Genomic DNA, 24,782 nt, shown 5'->3' with positions numbered 1-24,782 from the left:
TGATCTTCGGGCCCTTAGACGGCACTGCATCACATACAGGCATGCTTCTGTATTGGAAATCACAAAATGGGCTCAGGAATATTTCCAGAGAACATTATCTGTGAGCACAATTCACCGTGCCATCCACCGTTGCCAGCTAAAACACTATAGTTCAAAGAAGAAGCCATATCTAAACATGATCCAGAAGCGCAGATGTCTTCTCTGGGCCAAGGCTCATTTAAAATGGACTGTGGCAAAGTGGAAAACTGTTCTGTGGTCAGACGAATCAAAATTTGAAGTTCTTTATGGAAATCAGGGACGCCGTGTCATTTGGACTAAAGAGGAGAAGGACGACCCAAGTTGTTATCAGCGCTCAGTTCAGAAGCCTGCATCTCTGATGGTATGGGGTTGCATTAGTGCATGTGGCATGGGCAGCTTACACATCTGGAAAGACACCATCAATGCTGAAAGGTATATCCAGGTTCTAGAGCAACATATGCTCCCATCCAGACGACGTCTCTTTCAGGGAAGACCTTGCATTTTCCAACATGACAAAGCCAAACCACATACTGCATCAATTACAGCATCATGGCTGCGTAGAAGAAGGGTCCGGGTACTGAACTGGCCAGCCTGCAGTCCAGATCTTTCACCCATAGAAAACATTTGGCGCATCATAAAATGGAAGATACGACAAAAAAGACCTAAGACAGTTGAGCAACTAGAATCCTACATTAGACAAGAATGGGTTAACATTCCTATCCCTAAACTTGAGCAACTTGTCTCCTCAGTCCCCAGACGTTTACAGACTGTTGTAAAGAGAAAAGGGGATGTCTCACAGTGGTAAACATGGCCTTGTCCCAACTTTTTTGAGATGTGGTGTTGTCATGAAATTTTATAATCACCTAATTTTTCTCTTTAAATGATACATTTTCTCAGTTTAAACATTTGATATGTCATCTATATTCTATTCTGAATTAAACATGGAATTTTGAAACTTCCACATCATTGCATTCCGTTTTTATTTACAATTTGTACTTTGTCCCAACTTTTTTGGAATCGGGGGTGTAATATATTGAACATGTAACAAATTATGTGGTAAACAAAAATGTGTTCTAAAACAAAATGCTTCATATTTTAGATTCTCCAAAATATTCTTGATGACGCTTTACACACTATTGGCATTTATCTTAACTAGCTTCATGAGGTCGTCACCTACGGTAGAATGCTTTTCACTTAACAGGTGTGCCTCGTCAGAATTTAATTAGTGCAATTTCTTACCTTCTTAATGAGTTTGAGATCAAACAGTAAATAGCAAATAATAAAAATTCAGTAAATGGCCCTATTCCACAACTGTAGTAATCCATATTATGCCAAGAACTGCTCAACTAAGTAAAGAGAAATGACATCCATCATTACTTTAAGACATGATGTGTTGTTTAATTAATAAAATAAAGAAAAACCACTGAATTAGGTGTCCAAACTTTTGACTGGTACTGTACGTATGATGTATAATTCCTAAACCGTGATTATTATTATTATATTATTAGGGCATGTTCATGCTTTGTTTATTGTAGTTTATTATTCTTTGGATCCGAGTCCCAGAAAGACACTGAAAATGTCTGTTCAGGTTTTTTTTTTTTGTCATTACTTATTTTAAACCAGCAGTTCAGTTTTAGTTTCACTTTACATATTTGACTTCTTGTCCTCATTCATGCCAGTCACTCCCAATAGTGACTTTAAAAAAGCTTACTTACACAGAACAGTTAAATTCTGCACTATATGTGCAGTCTTACACAAAATTGCATTTGCTTATTCCACCTAAATTGTAGTTAAGAGATTAGATTTATGTCGCAATTTCAGTAACCGTACACAAGATGACGTTGCATGTCCAGCTTAATACTTCTGCTTTCTTGTTCCATCTAAGCGACTGCAATGCTGCATTCTCCATCCTCCAGTTATTCTTATTCTTTTGTGGTGATCCTAGCAAAGAAAAAAGGGTAAACATGTCTGGAAAATTTTAGGAACTCTTAATTATGATTTGACTAAATATAAATGGAACAAAATTAAATACAAGCTCCTTCCACTCGCACTGTCCGGTCAGGTTTACCGGATTATGCAAACTCATGCTACAGTACTACTAGTAAAACAAATTACATTGTACAGAAATGCTTTTGGTTTTCGCTGTTCCTTTTTTCATTTTCTTTATACAAAGGTAATGATTTAACCAGGTGCAAAGACCAGTGATGGAAAATGCACACACTTCCAGGGTCAGAGTTAAAAATGACTGAATTCAGAAATTTATTTACTTAAAGTTAACATATTCTTTTTAAAATTCTATGTAATTAGAGTAGGTTTCTAATGAATAAAGAGTAGGGTATATTTTTACATGACGTGGCTTTTTCTGTTGTAAGAAAAAGTGAAACTATAATGTGGGCTTATGAGGAAGTGGCAGCTCAGTGGTTAAGGCACTGGGCTACTGATCAGATGGTTCTGAGTTCAAATTCTTGTACTACTCTCCTCAATATATTTAAGGAATAAAAAATTATTGTTGGTCAAGACAAAATAAATCTTACAGTTAAGGTTAGCACTTGGAGAATATTTGTGATGCATATACACTACCGTTCAAAAGTTTGGGGTCACTTTGAAATGTCCTTATTTTTGAAAGAAAAGCACTGTTCTTTTCAATGAAGATCACTTTAAACTAATCAGAAATCCACTCTATACATTGCTAATGTGGTAAATGACTATTCTAGCTGCAAATGTCTGGTTTTTGGTGCAATATCTCCATAGCAGGGGCGATTTCTCAGAGACAACAAGGGAAGCCGAGCTTCCCCTAAAATTCTCTCCCCAAACTGCGGCATCTACAACGTTGAATTCTCATTAAAACAATAACTTGCATAACATAATATATGCCCAAGGTTGTATTTACGTTCATAACTATCCTGTAACTTATTTGAGTGATGTCTGATGAACTTGCAGTTCGCTACGAGAATCACCTTTGCTGCCAGGCTGTAACCAGCGTTGCCAGATACTGCTGACGTTTTCCAGCCAAAATATGTTCAAAACCCGCCAAAATCCACTTAAAACCGCCCAATCTGGCAACACTGGCTGTAACCTTTTTTATTTCAATGGGCTCTATGGCTGGCAGCCGGGTATCCGTTGCAGTCTATGAGACGGCTCTGAACAGCCAATTTCGGCTAGTTGTTATTGGTTAAAATCGACAAAATCGTCACTTCCAGGGAAGCCGGGCTTCTCTGGGACTAAACGAGACAGTGGGAGGGGCAAGAAGCCGGACTGATGAAGGATTATTGGAGGTAGTGTTTGAAAGACATGAGGAGGGCGGGCTCTGTACTTCAGCGTCGGCGAGGAACACGGAAGCATGATCAATCAGTCCCGAGCGGATGTCGAGAAAGTGCAGTCGTGTGCCAAAGTGCTGTCCGAATTTCTTTTCATATAAACGTTTCTTCTCATTGATGTCTCTGTACATCACTCTGTAAATAAATGTAAATATTACTCGTTGTGCTCCGTTAACTTTCATCCATTCTATCAGTTTGATCATTCGTGAATTCACTCGTTTATTTCATTTGTAGTTCAATCTGGTTGTAGGCTAGCTTGAGCCTTATTGGGATCTGCAGTGCTAGCTGCTAACAGAAATTGGTGAAGTCTCTGGAAAGCACAACCAGCTGGTATGACAGGGTCACAGACCATTTTCTGGAAAAGGAGCAGAGGGCAGAATTTGTGTATAAATAGTGTTCATGTTCATGAATCTGAAGTGTGTATATTGTTCAGTAATGTTAAGAGAATGGTGGGCTCTGTGTTATAGGTTATACCTGGGTATAATATTCAAGGTTCTGTGTGTTGCATAGCCTACCTGGTTATGGATTTCCAGACTGTGTTGCAGAAGATGTTCAAGGATGTGTTGCACAGCTGGGTGTTGTGTTAAAGACTCTGTGTTGCATATCAGGGTATGATGTTCAAGGCTCTTCGTTGAATAGCCAGTGATTTTTGGATGTTTGATATTTTTGATTAAGGATATGAGGCACTAGCCTGGCAAGCCAGACTATAACATGAAATGTACAAGCAAAAATACTTTCTGCCACTAGGTAGGGTTGTCTAGTTCACTATACTAATGGGGCACACCTTTCTATGCTTTGATATCCGGCCTACAGGTTTTACGATGAATGCGTAAAATGGGCTTCCCCTGTTTTAAAAACCAGCAGCCGCCACTGCTCCATAGGTGTATAGAGGCCCATTTCCAGCAACTCTCACTCCAGTGTTCTAATGGTACAATGTGTTTGCTCATTGCCTCAGAAGGCTAATGGATGATTAGAAAACCCTTGTACAATCATGTTAGCACAGCTGAAAACAGTTGAGCTCTTTAGAGAAGCTATAAAACTGACCTTCCTTTGAGCAGATTGAGTTTCTGGAGCATCACATTTGTGGGGTCGATTAAATGCTCAAAATGGCCAGAAAAATGTCTTGACTATATTTTCTATTCATTTTACAACTTATGGTGGGAAATAAAAGTGTGACTTTTCATGGAAAACACAAAATTGTCTGGGTGACCCCAAACTTTTGAACGGTAGTGTAAATGTATCTTACACATGCTATGAACTATATTTAGTCTTTATCTCCTTTTACTGACATGCATACAAGCCATTGTCATTAATATGTCACTTTTTTATCTATCATTCATGTGATGCTATAGAAAAGCTGATATACTGTACAGTACTGTGTAAAAGTCTTAGGCATCCTAATTTTTTTTCATACCGACTTTATAGAGCTCTGTTTTATGACTTCTTCTACATTATCGAGTCAGTACAAAAACATTTTAGAGTTCCAAATGTTCGTTTTCCAGCATAAAAATTAAATGTTTGTATCTGAGCAGCATATTACATAAGAGACCACTTTTCAGATTAAAAAAGACAACATAATGAAGGCTTCTGGGTTTTGCTGCAAAATTAAGAAGCAAGTGTGACAAAGTGTCCAGAAGAACTGTTGCTGGTTCTGTAAGATGCTCAGTAAAACCTACAGCTCATTTCCTTATAAAACTGCACTCATTATACCTCAGACTACTTTTTTTTTTAAGCAAAGGGTCGTCTCACACCAAATATTGACTTTGTTTCATGTATTAGGGCTTACTGTTGTTTATAGTATTTTTTTCAAAATATAGAAACATTTCATTTCAGTATTTTTAAGTCATTTTTGGTTTACAGCATTTCTTTACATGTGCCTAAGGGCGTATTCACACCTACGTTGTTTGGTCCAGACCAAACGAACCAAATTTCCCTTGGTCCGGACCTTTTGGGTTGGTCTGAATACAAACCACCGAACTCTGGTCCGGACCAAACAAGCGGACCGAGACCGAGCTGCAAGGTCGGACTCGGTCCGGACCAAAGGAACCCTGGTGCGGATCTTTTGGAGGTGTGAAAGCAGACCAGACCTAATCTGACAGTTTTGCTTTTTTGTACCTCGGGAGCTTCCGTCGTTTGTCGAGCATTATGGGAAACAGAGTCTTGACACTCCACCGCAAAGTGCAAACACTGTTTCGGTTGTCAAGGGTCGTTCAGTCACCAGTGGTAGGCGAGTACAAAAAATGAGTAGGGGGCAAACGTGGGCCGAGGAAGAAACGCACACCCTTGTGGATATATGGGCAGATGTCCATATATCTGAGCTTTTGGAGAGAACACACAAAAATGCCGACGTGTTTGCTGTATTCAGTGAGAAAATGAAGGAGAAGGGGTTCACGCGCTCCCCAGAACAATGTCGGCTAAAAGTGAAGAAACTCCGTCAGACCTACATTAAAATCAGGGACATTCTTTCAAAAAGTGGGAGTACTAGCGACACAAAAAAGAAATTCATCTATTGTGTGAAGAGCCAGAACTGTCACAACATGATGTGCGCTCATCAGCGCTATCCTCCGTAGCCGCCTTGCCCTTTGTCGTCGTCGTTGATAAATTACTTGTACAACAGCATAGTAATCGCACAATTGTGAAAACAGTAAAAACTGGAAAAAACTTATAGCTTTGATGACATTAAAAAGAATAACAGCACGGAAAGCCTCCATGACTACTTTTGAACTTAACGCTTTGTGCGCGTGTCGTCTCTGACCAATAGCTGAACGACCTCAGGGCGCGTGGCTTTGTTGACAGATTTTGGTCCGCTTACTAAAATGTACAGTGTGAAAGCGAACCGCACCAAAATGAAAAAAATAAAAAAAACATTTGGTTCGGACCAAAGCAAGTGAACTATCGAACTATCCTGGTCTGAATACACCCTAAGACTTTTGCACAGTACTGTAATTTCAATTGGGTGAATGGAATAGGCTAGTGAAAATAAAATGAAACTGACCAGGGACATTGTGGTACTTACTATTTATTTACACACCTGGAACACTGTGCAGCTGATTACCAAAAGTGTCTAGGATGCATTTTATCATGTGCTGCTGATGCATGTAACACTTTAGGAAATTTTATGTTATTACACTTGGGTATAGTAAACTGAACTGGGACATTGTAGTAATTACATTGTCTTTCCAAACTTGCAAAAGAACAGCTTGTATGTTATAGGAACCAAGGTCTGAGGCCCACTTTACACGGGGACGGTCTGAAACAAAAACGCAAAAGTCCGTTTTCGTTCTCACTTTTTTCCGCGTCTACACGACCGTTTTCAAGGAGGAAATCTGCGTCTATACGGTGACGCATAAATGTGTGGAATTCAATTGGATGTGCATGCCAGGCGGCTCGGTGGTGCTGTGAAAGACCTCCGCTATGTCTGCACGCATGCGCAGCGTCTTCCGTCTTGTCTGATCTGCACATCTGCGCTGCGAAAACTTTGACTACTCTGGCTATGGTAAGTAAGAAAGTAAGTAAAAAAGTAAGAGCATACTATACCCGCCTCTGTTCATTAACGGTATATGTGCAGATTCGGTATAGATGTTCGAAGGACTCCTGGACGTTTATTAAAGCTGCCAGAGCAGCTTAAAGGTCCGTTGGATCGATGTAATCAGACATGCTCTTACTTTTTTACTTCCCGGGCTGGCATGTACAGTATATGACATATGTATGACGTAAACGCGTACCCGACGTGAGCAGATCCGAGCAGAGTTTCGCGTATTGGGTAGTTTAGACGGATATGCAACGGGGGCTGTTTTTAACTTATCCACTCTGGAAGGCGTTTTCAATTTTTTTCCATTTTTCAGCCTCGGAAACGCCGTCCCTGTGTAGACGAAAGGCACTTCCGATAAAATATTTAGTCGTTTTTACCCGACAGCTGAGATTTGAGCAATAGAAAAAAAAGAGTGACTCTCATAAGTGGCTGTTTAAATTCTGTTTACTACTTACTTGTAATATCACTTTTAGAATTGTGCATCACAGTATCGACCTTCGAATTAAATATGAAAAGTATTTAATTCATGGAATGTTCATGAAGTTTTTGTATGTATTTCATAGGGTGTATTTGTATTTCAGAATGTTACATGTACTTTATTGGGTGTGTATGTACAGTATTTCACAGGGTACTGCATGCATTTCAAATAAGTGTTGCACACATTTCACAGGGTGTATATTTATCTCCGAGGCTGTTGCATGGATCACTCATGAGGACAAAACATGAAATGCACCCTGGTTGGTGAGATGATCAGTTGCACACTGTACCAAGTATGGAAATTCATGCTGATTACAGCATTGTTCAGTTTTGCTTTATTTCATTTGCCAGATTCATAGGACTTAAAAGTTTATGGCATATCCAAAAATATATATTTTCTGTTTAGCCTTCAAGTCAAAGTCCTTCCCACGCCTTACAGTACCTGGTATTCCTAGGCAGTCTCCCACTCAAGTACTAACCAGGCCCAACCTGTATGTGGCGCATCGGGCGGCGCCGATCTCCGTTTCCATAGCCCTCGGCCTCTCGCCTATTACATAGCTAGGGTTACAGTGGGGGGCTAGTCCTCTGGTAACCATGAGAGTTTAACTCCCCATGCACATCTGTATTGCAGCGTGCCTTGCCAGATGGCAGTAGGTACCATTTTTATGATGGTCTTTGGTATGACCTGACCGTGAATAGAACTCCCGATCTCCAGATCGAGAGGCTACCACTAGGCCACTAGTCGGTTTCTGTTTAGCCTTACTCGTAGCTAAATAAAATTTGTCTTTATTAGAAACAACTACGGGCTGCAAAAATGGCTCATGTAACAATCTGCAGCTAAATCTCAGTGTATTGCATCGAACAGGTTTTTGCTCAAAACATGAAACCTAGTGTAATAGCAGATCATGTACCTGAACTCTGACTTCATTCATGATAAAATGTTACATGTTAAGAAGACATTTGTAATAGTGTTTTAAAAAGCACAGAAATCTCAGTGAATGAAGCTCAGGGCTCACCTATTGCTGTGATTTGTGGCTATGTACAGGTTTTCTTTGTTGTCTGGAGTGGAGTGAAGACTTTAAAATTCTTGTGCTACATGTACGGTGGTGCTTGAAAGTTTGTGAACCCTTTAGAATTTTCTATATTTCTGTATAAATACGACCTAAAACAACGTCAGATTTTCACACACGTCCTAAAAGGAGATAAAGAGAACCCAGTTAAACAAATGAGACACAAATATTATACTTGGTCATTTGTTTATTGAGGAAAATGATCCGATATTACATATCTGTGAGTGGCAAAAATATGTGAACCTCTAGGATTAGCAGTTAATTTGAAGGTGAAATTAGAGTCAGGTGTTTGCAATCAGTGGGATGACAATGAGGTGAGAGTGGGCACCCTGTTTTATTTAAAGAACAGGGATCTATCAAAGTCTGATCTTCACAACACGTTTGTAGAAGTGTATCATGGCACGAACAAAGGAGATTTCTGAGGACCTCAGAAAAAGCATTGTTGATGCTCATCAGGCTGGAAAAGGTTACAAAACCATCTGTAAAAAGAGATTGGACTCCACCAATCCACAGTCAGACAGATTGTATACAAATGGAGGAAATTCAAGACCATTGTTACCCTCCCCAGGAGTGGTCGACCAACAAAGATCACTCCAAGAGCAAGGCGTGTAATAGTCAGCGAGGTCACAAAGGACCCCAGGGTAACTTCTAAGCAACTGAAGGCCTCTCTCACATTGGCTAATGTTAATGTTCATGAGTTCACCATCAGGAGAACACTGAACAACAATGGTGTGTATGGCAGGGTTGCAAGGAGAAAGCCACTGCTCTCCAAAAAGAACATTGCTGCTCATCTGCAGTTTGCTAAAGATCACGTGGACAAGCCAGAAGGCTATTGGAAAAATGTTTTGTGACGGATGAGACCAAAATAGAACTTTTTGGTTTAAATGAGAAGTGTTATGTTTGGAGAAAGGAAAACACTGCATTCCAGCATAAGAACCTTATCCCATCTGTGAAACATGGTGGTGGTAGTATCATGGTTTGGGCCTGTTTTGCTGCATCTGGGCCAGGACGGCTTGCCATCATTGATGGAGCAATGAATTCTGAATTATACCAGCGAATTCTAAAGGAAAATGTCAAGACATCTGTCCATGAACTGAATCTCAAGAGAAGGTGGGTCATGCAGCAAGTCAACGACCCTAAGCACACAAGTCGTTCTACCAAAGAATGGTTAAAGAAGAATAAAGTTAATGTTTTGGAATGGCCAAATTAAAGTCCTGACCTTAATCCAACCGAAATGTTGTGGAAGGACCTGAAGCGAGCAGTTCACGTGAGGAAACCCACCAATATCCCAGAATTGAAGCTGTTCTGTATGGAGGAATGGGCTAAAATTCCTCCAAGCCGGTGTGCAGGACTGATCAACAGTTACCAGAAACATTTAGTTGCAATTATTGCTGCACAAGGGGGTCACACCAGATAATGAAACAAAGGTTCACATACTTTTGCTACTCACAGATATGTAATATTGGATCATTTTCCTCAATAAATAAATGACCGGGGCGGCACGGTGGTGTACTGGTTAGTGCTGTCGCCTCACAGCAAGAAGGTCCGGGTTCAAGCCCCGTGGCCGGCGAGGGCCTTTCTGTGTGGAGTTTGCATGTTCTCCCCGTGTCCGCGTGGGTTTCCTCCGGGTGCTTCGGTTTCCCCCACAGTCCAAAGACATGCAGGTTAGGTTAACTGGTGACTCTAAATTGACCGTAGGTGTGAATGTGAGTGTGAATGGTTGTCTGTGTCTATGTGCCAGCCCTGTGATGACCTGGCGACTTGTCCAGGGTGTACCCTGCCTTTCGCCTGTAGTCAGCTGGGATAGGCTCCAGCTTGCCTGCGACCCTGTAAAACAGGATAAAGGGGCTCGAGATAATGAGATGAGATGAAATAAATGACCAAGTATACTATTTTTATCTCATTTGTTTAACTGGGTTCTCTTTATCTACTTTTAGGACTTGTGTGAAAATCTGATGTTTTAGGTCATATTTATGCAGAAATATAGAAAATTCTAAAGGGTTCACAAACTTTCAAGCACCACTGTAGTGAGGAGATCAGACAGACATGCCAAAGACCTGTCTGAGATGCATTGTGTTTAGGTAGTTAGGTCGAATGTTAACTGAAGTTTATTCAAGAAAGAGTCAGAACATCAATTATATTTACACATTTCAGATTACAGTAAACCTGGCACAGTGTTAACAGTAGATCAGGATTTCATTATTGCTTAAGCATTAGAATTTTTCATGTGATTAAGTATTTTTTATGAGATCTTTGTTTTTGGGCGGCACGGTGGTGTAGTGGTTAGCGCTGTCGCCTCACAGCAAGAAGGTCCTGGGTTCGAGCCCCGGGGCCGGCGAGGGCCTTTCTGTGCGGAGTTTGCATGTTCTCCCCGTGTCCGCGTGGGTTTCCTCCGGGTGCTCCGGTTTCCCCCACAGTCCAAAGACATGCAGGTTAGGTTAACTGGTGACTCTAAATTGAGCGTAGGTGTGAATGTGAGTGTGAATGGTTGTCTGTGTCTATGTGTCAGCCCTGTGATGACCTGGCGACTTGTCCAGGGTGTACCCCGCCTTTCGCCCGTAGTCAGCTGGGATAGGCTCCAGCTTGCCTGCGACCCTGTAGAAGGATAAAGCGGCTAGAGATAATGAGATGAGATCTTTGTTTTTGTTTGTGTCAAATTGCACCTTTGCATAGAACAAACTTCATGGTCCTTTTCTCAGTTTAATCGGAGATTGTTCCTTCTAACACACTAAAGTCTATTAATCAATGGTACTTATTTAAAATCATTATCATATGAATAGGTATTAGTATACAGAACATATCACATCTATCTATCTATCTATCTATCTATCTATCTATCTATCTATCTATCTATCTATCTATCTATCTATCTATCTCCTGCATCAGTGCCACTGTGATCATCTGTAGTTTCTTCTGTTAGCTGCTGTGCCACTAAGGCTCAGGGTCCTATGCCAATGTTGTAAAACACAGGACTTGCCTATGCCCTTGTATAACTTATAGACATAAGTGACTTTGTGGACAGATGGGCTTTTGGAACGCAGGTTTTTTATTTTTTATTTATTTTTATTTTTTTTAAACTCACTGAATTGTGATGCTGGGGGCAGAGTGGCTAGAGAATTGCATTCAGCAGGAAATTACTTTTCTGATGGACAGATCACTTTTGTTGCTGTGTCCTGATTGAAGGTCAGGGGTATCTGTCCTTTTCAGTACAAGACCATTTTGCGTACTTTACAATATCTGAGCAATGGACACGTCTCCAAATCTATAGAAGTGAAGATTGGTGTTTGTACTGTCATGCAGAACAATGGCATGCAATCTGGTGCCAAGGGCTTGAATAGATTTTGCCTCCTTCTTATCTCAGGACAGGAGCTATTCAGCTTTAAGACACTCTTGATGTGTAGACAATGAAATATCAGCTCAGCGTACTCACTGTTTCTCTCCTCAAACTGCATATCATCCTTTACTGTCACCCACTTGCAAAAACTCCAGCAAATCAGAGCAGGGCTGCAGTATAGGTTGATCCTCCTGTCTTTCCTCCTTCTTCTGAGGGATTTTAGCACGAAGCATCCTGTCTCACTCACAAAACAGATTGAATTCCATTATGAATGTTTTTAAAGACATTTTAAGTTTGGGTTAATCAAATACCGAATTAATTAAGAGCACTTTATTTTATAATACTACATATTCTGTACATCTTTTTATTTTCATATTTATCCAAGCTCTTCTCAAGACCCTGTCTCTGCTAGACACTTTGGACTTGCGTAAGGAACATATTGAGATGCGAATTGCCCTCTAGGTTTTTCTAGCACTTGGATCTCTGTGAGACTTTGCATCATGCTGCCTTTAAGGAAAAGGGAACAGATGTGGTGGAGTAAAGGGGAAGTCAAATACACTGTCTGTTTTGCTTTGCAGTACAGTGCACTGAGCCTGGGTCAGGCAGTCACTGTGGTGAAGGCACAATGGGAGGACAAGGGCCACCAAATGCTAAACACGTCCACTGCTGCGTTTCCTTAAAAAAAAAATCCAGCTTCCCTGCGCCAAAAGGCCCCATTGAGCCTCAGGCTTTGGATTCTGTTTGAAGAAACCACTCAAGCTGAAAATTTTGTTTTTCTGTTTAGTTTCCTTTCTCCTTTTATATATAGAGGTGGTCTGAAGTTAAACAGAAATACCAAGAGCAAGGCCAGCAGGAACTACAAAAATGGGATGCTATTTTGTGTTTTGGTCTATCCATGAGTCTTCACAACGTTTCTCCATCTCACTTTGGGTTTTTATTTCTTTTAACAGCTGAATTACAAACCTTCAGCAGCTTCTCACCCTATATTTAGGTCATTTTTTGTGCTTGAATCCAACCTGCTCCCCTGGTTGCCTTGCTGAATAGGAGATACAAGCATGGGATAAAGGGGGGTTCACAATTCTCAGGGATCGTTCCCCACAGCCAGCCTTTTTTTTTTTTTTAGCGATTATTCATCACTTTGAACCTAATGGTGTCAAAGGATCTATTACACAGTTTCAAATTCTCACTATTGGTTTGGAAAAAAAGCAAAAAATAATTTCAGAACAATCATTTCTTTCTCTAAAATAAAATTTCTTGCTCTTTTTGGTCACATTTTTTTTTTCCTTCACTCAAATGTTAAAGTATCTTAGGCTGCTCTCTGGAGCATTTCTTTGTGCTTGAATTGCAAAAAACAGCCTTGACCCTTCAGAAGCCCTTTTAACCTCTCTGTCCTTTGACCTCCCTTTGAAACCTGTTTGCGCTTACCAAATATACATTTCACATACTCTTCAAACATGGTAACACATGCTCTTTCTGTCTGTTCTTTTATACTTTTGCCCCTCACGTTACCGTAAGTTTGAAGTGTGACTTTTCCAAGTTTCTTTATTTAATCCACATAAGGATAATGCAACAGTCTTATCAACTTCCCATTTGTCCCTCCTGATGGTCCCATATGTTTGTCAAAATGTGTAACTTTTTTGTGGTTCTGTTTGTGTCCTAGCCTCTCTGCTGAGCTCCATTTTCCCCAGAGGCAAGCTACTTGCGATTTATACAGAATTAACAGCTGGGGCCCTTCCAGGAGGGGAAAATTATCGTGGAAATGTCAGATTAACCCAGCCGTTGTAAATTGTTCCCCTGTGTTCCTGAACACTGTGGAACCCGTCACATATCATGTGCTTAGATATGTGCAACATGCACAAGCTAAAGGAATGGCACAGGATGTTGATTTCTTCTACAGCTTCATAAATTTTGCCCCAGAGAGGGGTATGGTTCATGGTTGGCCATCAGTGTGCTCAGGTCAAGAAGGATTAAAATACCTTAAAGACTCTTGTCTCCTGCTGGAGAGCAACTTGAGCACCTATGCCTTATTATACTTGGGAACCTGTTGGAAAAACTTAAAAAGGAGGATAACACTTTTAAAAACCCTACACACCATCCCATGCATCTTACTGATTCATAATTCAGTGTGAGTGGCAATTAAATTGATCACAGTAATAGCATGTACTGTGTGTAAAATATATATATATATATGTGTGTGTGTGTGTGTGTGTGTATATGTATGTATGTGTGTGTGTGTGTGTATATATATAGTGCTCAGCGTAAACGAGTACACCCCTTTTGAAAAGTAACATTTTAAACAATGTCTCAGTGAACACAATTTCCAAAATGTTGACAAGACAAAGTTTAATAGAACATCTGTTTAACTTATAACGTGAAAGTAAGGTTAATAATATAACTTAGATTACGCATTTTTCAGTTTTACTCAAATTAGGGTGGTGCAAAAATGAGTACACCCCACAACAAAAACTACTACATCTATGGCCTCCATGATTTTTAATGACAGCACCAAGTCTTCTAGGCGTGGAATGAACAAGTTCAACAACGACCTCTTTTAGTGACTGGATGCTGGATGGAGAGTGATGCTCAACTTGTCTCTTCAGAATTCCCCATAGGTGTTCGATTGGGTTCAGATCAGGAGACATACTTGGCCACTGAATCACTTTCACCCTGTTCTTCTTCAGAAATCCAACAGTGGCCTTAGATGTGTGTTTAGTCATGTTGGAAAAGTGCACGACGACCAAGGGCACGGAGTGATGGTAGCATCTTCTCTTTCAGCATAGAGCAATACATCTGTGAATTCATGATGCCATCAATGAAATGCAGCTCCCCGACACCAACAGCACTCATGCAGCTCCACATAAGGACACTGCCACCACCATGTTTCACTGTAGGCACCATGCAGTTTTCTTTGTATTCCTCACCTTTGCGACGCCATACAGTTTTGAAGCCATCAGTTCCAAAAACATTTATCTTGGTCTCATCACTCCTGGGCCTGGGCTTTAGGAGAGCTTCTTTTGTGGACAGCATCCATGCATGCCATTCCTCTGCAGTGTATGCCATATTGTGTCACGGGAAATAGTCACCCCAGTTTGGCTTTCTACTTCTTTAGATAACTGCAGTGAACTTGCATGCCGATTTTTCTTCAACCCTTCTCATCAGAAGACGCTCCTGTCGAGGTGTTAACTTCCGTGGACGACCTGGACGTCTCTGTGAGATGGCTGCAGTTCCATCTTTCTTAAATTTTTGTACCACTTTTGCTGCAGTATTCTGACTGATAAGTAAAGCTTTGCTGATCTTCTTGTAGCCTTCACCTTTGTGGTGGAAAGAAATTATTTTCTTTGGGGAATTCTGAAGAGACAAGTTGAGCATCACTCTCCATCCAGCATCCAGTCACTAAAAGAGGTCATTGTTGAAGAATGGAAAAAGATTGATGTTGCAAAATGTCGCCAACTTGTTCATTCCATGCCTAGAAGACTTGGTGCTGTCATTAAAAATCATGGAGGCCATACAAAGTACTAGATGTAGTAGTTTTTGTTGTGGGGTGTACTCATTTTTGCACCACCCTAATTTGAGTAAAACTGAAAAAATGTGTAATCTAAGTTATATTATTAACCTTACTTTCACGTTATAAGTTAAACAGATGTTCTATTAAACTTTGTCTTTTCAACATTTTGGAAATTGTTTGTGTTCATTGAGACATTGTTTAAAATGTTACTTTTTAAAGGGGGTGCACTCATTTACGCCGAGCAGTGTGTGTGTGTGTGTGTGTGTGTGTGTGTGTGTGTGTATAATATAATATAATATGAACATTGAGGTTATTAGGTTGCTTCATGGGAAATTGTTGTCGCTCATTGTCCTGCTAAAACTAAACATGAATTAATTCAGGATCATTCCTTCCAGACCTCTTGAAACATAATTGGGTCTGACAGTAAAGCAGTAAAGACTGTTAGATTATTTTATTTTATACAATTTCAGTGTTTTGAACACTTATGTTGGACTTTGTGTCTTGAGTTGTTGGGAATGTTGATTATTATGCTTAAATTATTAATTCAACTCAATAATGGGGTACAGTGTACACATTCCTGCATTTGAATGAGTCTTCAGAAAGTCTTCATTAAAAGCTAAATTAGATCTAGTGGTATGCTTGAGGGTTTGGGTTTCTAGTTCTGCATGCAACCAGATTGTTACCAACATAGCATGCTATGTAGGCCAGTCAGTGTTTGAGCCTCATTGTTGTCTTGTGCAGTGGGCTGAGAATCGTGCAGGATTGCTTTATGCCACGGTCCCCTGCTTTGTGTGCGTTAGTTTTTATGTGTCTGTCGGACATGCCACTTGAGATTGCAAACGATAGAGTGCGGCGGAAAGAGGTGGCGCATCAAAGGCGCAGTAAGTTTAAAAAAAAAGTGACATTTTTAGTCAGCAGTAGTATTTTAACACTCACTGAGGCTCTCTTGTTCGTCTTGTCAATAGCACAGACGTGTCTTGAATAGGAAATACCTGGTTAAGCAGAGATGCTTGAAACTGCACTTCCTCTCTGGCACATTTTTCCAGTTCTAACAGATTCTCAATTCACTCTTATGTGTCCCTTATCTTTTGTTTCCTCTTTGTCATGAATCTTTGTTTGTGCTTCTTCTGAGCTTTCTGAAAATGTTAATGTTGTGAATAGGTTAATTTTTTTTTCAGTAATGGATAATGATGTTACCTCTTTGCCATTATGAAGCATATTAGTGCATCTAAAAAAATGGAATATCATGAAAGTTTATTTATTTGTAATTGAACTCAAAAAGGTAAACTTTCATATATTCTTCTGTATTCATTACACGTAAAGTGAAATATTTCAAACCTTTTTTGTTTTAATTTCGAGGATTATGGCTTATAGCTCATGAAAATCAGAACTCTGGTATCTCAAATTATTAGAATATTTCCTAAGATCAATCAAAAAAAGGATTTACAATACAGAAATGTCAAACTTCTGAAAAGTATGTTCATTTATACACTCAATACTTAGCTGGGGTTCCTTTACAACAAAATACTACATCAGTGTGACGTGGTATGGAGGTGATCAGCCTGTAGCACTGCCGAGGTGATATCAAAGCCCAGGTTGCTTTGATAGCGGCCTTCAGCTTGTCTGTATTTTTGGGTCGGGTGTTTCTCATCTTCCTCTTGACAATACCCCATAGATTCTGTATGAAGTTCAGGTCAGGCGAGTTGGCTGGCCAGTCAAGCACAGTAATATCATGGTCAGCCAACCATTTGGCAGTAATTTTGGCATGGTGGGCAGGTGCTAAGTCCTGCTGGAAAAGGAAATCGGCATCTCCATAAAGCTTGTCAGCAGATGGAAGCATGAAGTGCTCTAAAATCTCCTGGTAGATGGCTGGGTTGACTTTGAACTTGATAAAACACAGTGGACCAACACCAGCAGATGACGTGGCACCTTAAATCATCGCAGACTGCAGAAACTTCACTGGACTTCAAACACCTTGGATTCTGTGCTTCTCCATTCTTCCTCCAGACTCTAGGACCTTGATTTCCAAATGAAATGCAAAATTTACTTCCATCTGAAAACAGGACTTTGGACTTTGGACCACTGAGCAACAGTCCAGTTCTTTCTCTCCTTAGCCCAGGTAAGATGCTTCTGACATTGTCTCTGGTTCAGGAGTGGCTTGATATTAGGGATGCAGCAGTTGTAGCCCTTTTCCTGAAGACATCTGTGCATGGTGGTTCTTGATGCATTGACACCAGCCTCAGTCCACTCTTTGTGAAGCTCTCCCAAGTTCTTGAACTGACTTTTCTGGACAAGCCAGTCTTTTCACCAGTGACCTTCTGTGGCTTACCCTTCTTGTGGAGGGTGTTGATGATTGTCTTCTGGAAACTGTCAAGTCAGCAGTCTTCCCCATGATTGTGGTTGCGTGTACTGAACTAGATTTGAAAGATCCATGGTATTTATACCATTTTACTCAAACTCGAAATGAAATATTCTCATATCTGGAGATTTTTTATTTTTACATTTTTTGTGCTGTAGGCCATAATTATGAAAATTAAAATAGAAAAATGCTTGAAACATTTTAGTTGGTATGTAATGAATCTAGAATATATTAAATGTTCACTTTCTTAAATAACTGATGGAAAAATATTGAACATTTTCACGATATTCTAATTTTTTGAGATGCACTCGTAATCTACACAGTGAAGAGATAAAAAAATGTTAGCTAACTACTAGGATTGTATTAGTACATTTGTATGATATTGTTTTGTCATGATATATGAAAGAATGCATTCATAAAAAGTCTTATTTGTCATAAAATACAAAAAAAACTACTAACACTTCTGATACCTTCCTTTCTTTGAAAATTAAGTTCTCTCTTTCTCTCTCAGTTCATATTTTGAAGAGATCTCATCTCATTATCTGTAGCCGCTTTATCCTGTTCTACAGAGTCGCAGGCAAGCTGGAGCCTATCCCAGCTGACTACGGGCGAGAGGCGGGGTACACCCTGGACAAGTCGCCAGGTCATCACAGGACTGACACATAGACACAGACAACCATTCACACTCACATTCACACCTACGCTCAATTTAGAGTCACCAGTTAACCTAACCTGCATGTCTTTGGACTGTGGGGGAAACCGGAGCACCCGGAGGAAACCCACGCGGACACGGGGAGAACATGCAAACTCCACACGGAAAGGCCCTTGCCGGCCACGGGGCTCGAACCTGGACCTTCTTGCTGTGAGGCGACAGCGCTAACCACTACACCACCGTGCCGCCCATTTTGAAGAGATTTAAAAAAAACATGCTTGAGCTTCAGAGAGCTGTGTGGCATGTGGTTTTAGCTAACAGCTAAATGAGAAAAAAGCACCCCATGATTCAGACATGACCCCCTTGAATCATTTAATCAGGATTGTGATCTATTGATGCCAAATTGGCTACTTTTGAAACAACCAATCAGAAACGTGTCTACTCCATGTTTAATTCCATTCCAATGTCTCATTTTTCTAATTCCCGAACTCTTTTGGATAGTGTCGGGTCTTTCTGTGCAGTTTTTGAGTTGACATTTGGGAGGAAATCTTGCTGAGACCTGGCAACCCTGCACACCAGTGTCTATAACCTTTCTTGGCCTGACAGCTGTTGACCAAGTTGAATTGTATTACTTTCTAATGCACAGTTTTGCTTGGTTATATGCTGCTATGTGTCTGAATGGGTCACTTAAACTGTGGCATTATTAAGTTTCACTTGAAAATAGAAACCTCATCTCATCTCATCTCATCTCATTATATCTAGCCGCTTTATCCTTCTACAGGGTCGCAGGCAAGCTGGAGCCTATCCCAGCTGACTACGGGCGAAAGGCGGGGTACACTCTGGACAAGTCGCCAGGTCATCACAGGGCTGACACATAGACACAGACAACCATTCACACTCACATTCACACCTACGGTCAATTTAGAGTCACCAGTTAACCTAACCTGCATGTCTTTGGACTGTGGGGGAAACCGGAGCACCCGGAGGAAACCCACGCGGACACGGGGAGAACATGCAAACTCCGCACAGAAAGGCCCTCGCCGGCCCCGGGGCTCGAACCCGGACCTTCTTCTTGTGAGGCGACAGCGCTAACCACTACACCACCGTGCCGCCCGAAAATAGAAACCTAAGGCACATATTCAGGCAATCCTTATTTGTGCTGAATTGAAAATGTATCGTACCGAGACACCCCTGCATCATATTGTATAGAGGCTTTGCACCGTCATGTGACCTCCCTAGCAACAGTAACTATGCTGCCATGACAGGAGACAGCTTGTAGTGCTTCATTTAAATAAGCTAATTGTTACTGATTGGTATGGGAAGGTTTTGCTGCATTTTTGGACATGCAAATCGTTTTGAATGAAATAAAGACATCAGCTTTTTTAAATTTACCAAAAGTAATTCATCGGGGGAAAAAACTAGAGATATTTCTAAATGTAGAAGGGAAAAATGGCTCACAAACATTCGGTGGGACTTTTGTGTTGAACAGAGAGGTCAAAAACCCTATGGTATGCTCACTTCATTTCCATGAAGGTAAGAATTCTAAAAATAATAATAATTTCAGAACTGCAGCAAGCTGCTCATTCTTATACAGTGAAGTGAACCTGAACGTAAGAGACAAAATGCAGCAAGGTGCTCAAGCTCATGTTCATGTCACTGCACTTTGTATGTTTGCGAGCCATTTTTCCCTTCTGTGTTTAGAAATCTCTCTAGTCTTTTCCCCCGATGATGGATTACTTTTGGTAAATTAAAAAAAAATCTGATGTCTTTGTTTCGTTCAGAACAATTTGCACATTCAAAAATGCAGCAAAATCTTCCCAGACCGATCAATAACAACTAACTTGGCTGAATGAAACACTACAAGCTGCCTCCTGTCATGGCAGTGTAGTTACCGTTGCTATGCAGGTCATGTGATGGTACAAAGCCTCTGTTGAATTGCAGTCTTGGATATTGTTACACCTCTACTTGCTACTCATGATCATTTTGTGCTATATTCTTCGACTGTGCCTGATGGCCAAAGTAAGTTTTAGAGCATCCTTAATACTTATTACTGTAATAAGCTCCATGCTCTCAAATTACCATTTGAGGACCTTCAGCCTCACTGGCTATAAACTTGCTGTTGGTTTGGAGGGTGTATCTGGTGCCTCATGCTAGATATTGGGCATTAAGTGTTGGCAGTACAGGACTATTTATGCATCTATCAAAGCCTAGTTGTGGAACTACTTCTTGAGGTGCACAACTCAACTAGAGATGCTGTTTCGCTACAGATTCTTACAGCTTTTACAGGAAATAAATGTGAATTTTACAACCCCGATTCCAAAAAAGTTGGGACAAAGTACAAATTGTAAATAAAAACGGAATGCAATGAGGTGGAAGTTTCAAAATTCCATATTTTATTCAGAATAGAACATAGATGACATATCAAATGTTTAAACTGAGAAAATGTATCATTTAAAGAGAAAAATTAGGTGATTTTAAATTTCATGACAACACCACATCTCAAAAAAGTTGGGACAAGGCCATGTTTACCACTGTGAGACATCCCCTTTTCTCTTTACAACAGTCTGTAAACGTCTGGGGACTGAGGAGACAAGTTGCTCAAGTTTAGGGATAGGAATGTTAACCCATTCTTGTCTAATGTAGGATTCTAGTTGCTCGACTGTCTTGGGTCTTTTTTGTCGTATCTTCCGTTTTATGATGCGCCAAATGTTTTCTATGGGTGAAAGATCTGGACTGCAGGCTGGCCAGTTCAGTACCCGGACCCTTCTTCTACGCAGCCATGATGCTGTAATTGATGCAGTATGTGGTTTGGCATTGTCATGTTGGAAAATACAAGGTCTTCCCTGAAAGAGACGTCGTCTGGATGGGAGCATATGTTGCCCTAGAACCTGGATATACCTTTCAGCATTGATGGTGTCTTTCCAGATGTGCAAGCTGCCCATGCCACACACACTAATGCAACCCCATACCATCAGAGATGCAGGCTTCTGAACTGAGCGCTGATAACAACTTGGGTCGTCCTTCTCCTCTTTAGTCTGAATGACACGGCGTCCCTGATTTCCATAAAGAACTTCAAATTTTGATTTATCTGACCACAGAACAGTTTTCCACTTTGCCACAGTCCATTTTAAATGAGCCTTGGCCCAGAGAAGACGTCTGCGCTTCTGGTTCATGTTTAGATACGGCTTCTTCTTTGAACTATAGAGTTTTAGCTGGCAATGGCGGATGGCACAGTGGATTGTGTCCACAGATAATGTTCTCTGGAAATATTCCTGAGCCCATTTTGTGATTTCCAATACAGAAGCATGCCTGTATGTGATGCAGTGCCGTCTAAGGGCCCGAAGATCACGGGCACCCAGTATGGTTGTCCGGCCTTGACCCTTACGCACAGAGATTCTTCCAGATTCTCTGAATCTTTTGATGATATTATGCACTGTAGATGATGATATGTTCAAACTCTTTGCAATTTTACACTGTCAAACTCCTTTCTGATATTGCTCCACTATTTGTCGGTGCAGAATTAGGGGGATTGGTGATCTTCTTCCCATCTTTACTTCTGAGAGCCGCTGCCACTCCAAGATGCTCTTTTTATACCCAGTCATGTTAATGACCTATTGCCAGTTGACCTAATGAGTTGCAATTTGGTCCTCCAGCTGTTCCTTTTTTGTACCTTTAACTTTTCCAGCCTCTTATTGCCCCTGTCCCAACTTTTTTGAGATGTGTTGCTGTCATGAAATTTCAAATGAGCCAATATTCGGCATGAAATTTCAAAATGTCTCACTTTCAACATTTGATATGTTGTCTATGTTCTATTGTGACTACAATGTCAGTTTTTGAGATTTGTAAATTATTGCATTGTTTTTATTTACAATTTGTATTTTGTCCCAACTTTTTTGGAATCGGGGTTGTATTCAACTCACTGTAGCCTCTGAGGATATTAATTTGGAGTCCTGCGTTATTTCCTGAGTCTACACTACAAAATGTACATTGCATTAAAAATCAACAAAAACAGAATAGACAAGTTACTGTAGAGCTAAAAGCAGCTTTTCTCTTTTAGAGAGACCTTTTGGAGAGTGATAAAGGTCCTGTTGAATGTTCACTGCTAATTTGGTCTCAGTCAGCAGTTTGACATCTGTGTTCCCTAATGAGCACTAAGTACCTGATATAACCATCTAATTATCAGAGTTAATTGCCCCCAGCACATGCTTGTTTTAGGAACCCTCTTTGAGGTTAGGCTTGGTATGCTTTTCCTTTTTTGTTCTTCCTTCCTTGTTTCATTCTGCTGAGTTGTCAAAATAGCCAGTCTTCATATCCTCATTAGAAGAGCGCTATTGTACAGCAGGATGCAAGACGCCGTGCTGCATTTTGACTAATAGGAGTTGGCTGCAGCCCTTGGAGACTCTAATGACCGCTGGTGTCAAACTTTCTCCCTGCCAGGCCCATGGCTCAGATGCAGCACGCTGCCTGGAACTCTGTCTGTCTGTCTGTCTGTCTGTGTACAGTACATGGAACAAAATGAATCACAAACACTCTTTCACTGTAGTCACATCCATGCTTGAAACACTATAGCTGGAGAGGATATGCCAGAGCTGGAGTACACGCTTCTGGCCTCCCAGCACTACATCACTTAGGATGGTGCTAAAAACTGGCTTTCATTTGTAAATGGAAAATAAAATTACAACAAATCAGAAATCCTGATACCATGCCAGTATTTTATTTACATCATCAGTTTATTTTGATATTGTTTCCAGGCAACACAGTAGAACTCCTTGCTTACCATTTGTTTTAATTTATTTTATTAAGACGTTATTTATTCTGCTTCATCCACAACCAACCAAAGGATGCTTTCTACCCTGCACCGTATCCAGACATCACTACACAACCCCAGATAGCTGTTATATGCTGTCTAATAAGCCACAGAGCTGCAAATAGTATGTGATATCTCTTCTCTCTGAGCTAAACAGACTGACAGGACAGATGCACCAAAGAGCTCAGTAGTTTTGTTAATTTAAATTAAGCTGGAAGATTTATTAACAGAGGACTGAATGCCAGACTCAGTTTCTGGTGCAGACTTTTTTACCCAATGCAGACTCACTTTACCTGAGAATCCATGTGAATAAACCATAGAATTCAAATAAATACTCATAGGTCTTGATGTCCTGTTTGATCCTACAGGTAGCTTATGTGATATTCTCATCTCATCTCATTATCTCTAGCCGCTTTATCCTTCTACAGGGTCGCAGGCAAGCTGGAGCCTATCCCAGCTGACTACGGGCGAAAGGCGGGGTACACCCTGGACAAGTCGCCAGGTCATCACAGGGCTGACACATAGACACAGACAACCATTCACACTCACATTCACACCTACGGTCAATTTAGAGTCACCAGTTAACCTAACCTGCATGTCTTTGGACTGTGGGGGAAACCGGAGCACCCGGAGGAAACCCACGCGGACACGGGGAGAACATGCAAACTCCACACAGAAAGGCCCTCGCCGGCCCCGGGGCTCGAACCCAGGACCTTCTTGCTGTGAGGCGACAGCGCTAACCACTACACCACCGTGCCGCCCCCTTATGTGATATTGTTAATTTATATAATAATGTCACATGCTGAGCTACACTATATGTTCAAACTGTCGACACACTTGTTCAACATTTCTTTCCTAATCAAAGGTAATATTAGCAAGTTTCGATCTGCACTAGCAGCCTGATAAGGCTTGGGTTGTAAAAACAACATGAAAACTTGCTTTTTTTCTTTAAAATAAATAAATACCCCCCCCCCCCCCCCCCCCGAATATCAAAACAATAATTTGAAAAGAAACAGTTTTGACCTTTTTTAATTCAGTTAATCTTCAAAAATAAGTGAAAGCTTCTTCATACACTACCGTTCAAAAGTTTGGGGTCACTTTGAAATGTCCTTATTTTTGAAAGAAAAGCACTGTTCTTTTCAATGAAGATCACTTTAAACTAATCAGAAATGCACTCTATACATTGCTAATGTGGTAAATGACTATTCTAGCTGCAAATGTCTGGTTTTTGGTGCAATATCTCCATAGGTGTATAGAGGCCCATTTCCAGCAACTCTCACTCCAGTGTTCTAATGGTACAATGTGTTTGCTCATTGCCTCAGAAGGCTAATGGATGATTAGAAAACCCTTGTACAATCATGTTAGCACAGCTGAAAACAGTTTAGCTCTTTAGAGAAGCTATAGACCCTTTTCAGTCACGTGACCTTCGTAAACGCGACCACCATTTTGGACATGTAGCGGACTTCGGCTCGAATTGGTTTGAATGCAAGGAAGGCGACAAACGGAGAACATACAAGAAAAAGGAGCGAGATGCAGAAAATACCTTCGCTATCCAGCGACGTAGGGCATTTACAGGGCGAGCAGAGGGAGAAATAACAACAGTAACGACACATTAGCAATGCCGTACAGAAATAACGGTTTATGGCACAGACCCTTTCGGTTCTCGCTCATCTAGCTGCTACAATGACTGCTTAGACTGCAACAATAATAC

At 40.7% G+C, this 24,782-nt stretch overlaps 1 protein-coding gene across 2 annotated transcripts in view; it reads left to right on the top strand.

Moving 5' to 3' along the window:
• slc6a9 (solute carrier family 6 member 9) overlaps positions 1-24,782 on the top strand; it is a 222,373-nt gene that overhangs the window by 38,273 nt on the left and 159,318 nt on the right. The gene's annotated exons all lie outside the window — the stretch shown is intronic.

The sequence above is a fragment of the Neoarius graeffei genome, chromosome 1 (assembly GCF_027579695.1).
Source record: "Neoarius graeffei isolate fNeoGra1 chromosome 1, fNeoGra1.pri, whole genome shotgun sequence".
Classification (NCBI taxonomy): Eukaryota; Metazoa; Chordata; class Actinopteri; order Siluriformes; family Ariidae; genus Neoarius; species Neoarius graeffei.
Note: the sequence above shows the minus strand (reverse complement) of the source record. Positions and strands in the feature narration are given on the sequence as shown.